Genomic DNA, 272 nt, shown 5'->3' on the forward strand with positions numbered 1-272 from the left:
CTCTCTCTCTCTCTCTCTCTCTCTCTCTCTCTCTCTCACAGAGCAGCCATAAACTATAGTGTAGGACTATAGTACATATACGTATTTGATAACGTAGTATATGTAATTATAAAATCAGCCTGTACAATGCAGTGATTATATCAGCGCACGCACGCACACACGCACGCACACACGCACGCACGCACACACACACACACACACACACACACACACGCACACGCACACGCGCGCGCGCGTGCACACGCACGCAGGCACACACGCACGCAGGCACG

The sequence above is a fragment of the Priapulus caudatus genome, unplaced genomic scaffold (assembly GCF_000485595.1).
Source record: "Priapulus caudatus unplaced genomic scaffold, Priapulus_caudatus-5.0.1 Scaffold4098, whole genome shotgun sequence".
NCBI lineage: Eukaryota > Metazoa > Priapulida > Priapulimorpha > Priapulimorphida > Priapulidae > Priapulus > Priapulus caudatus.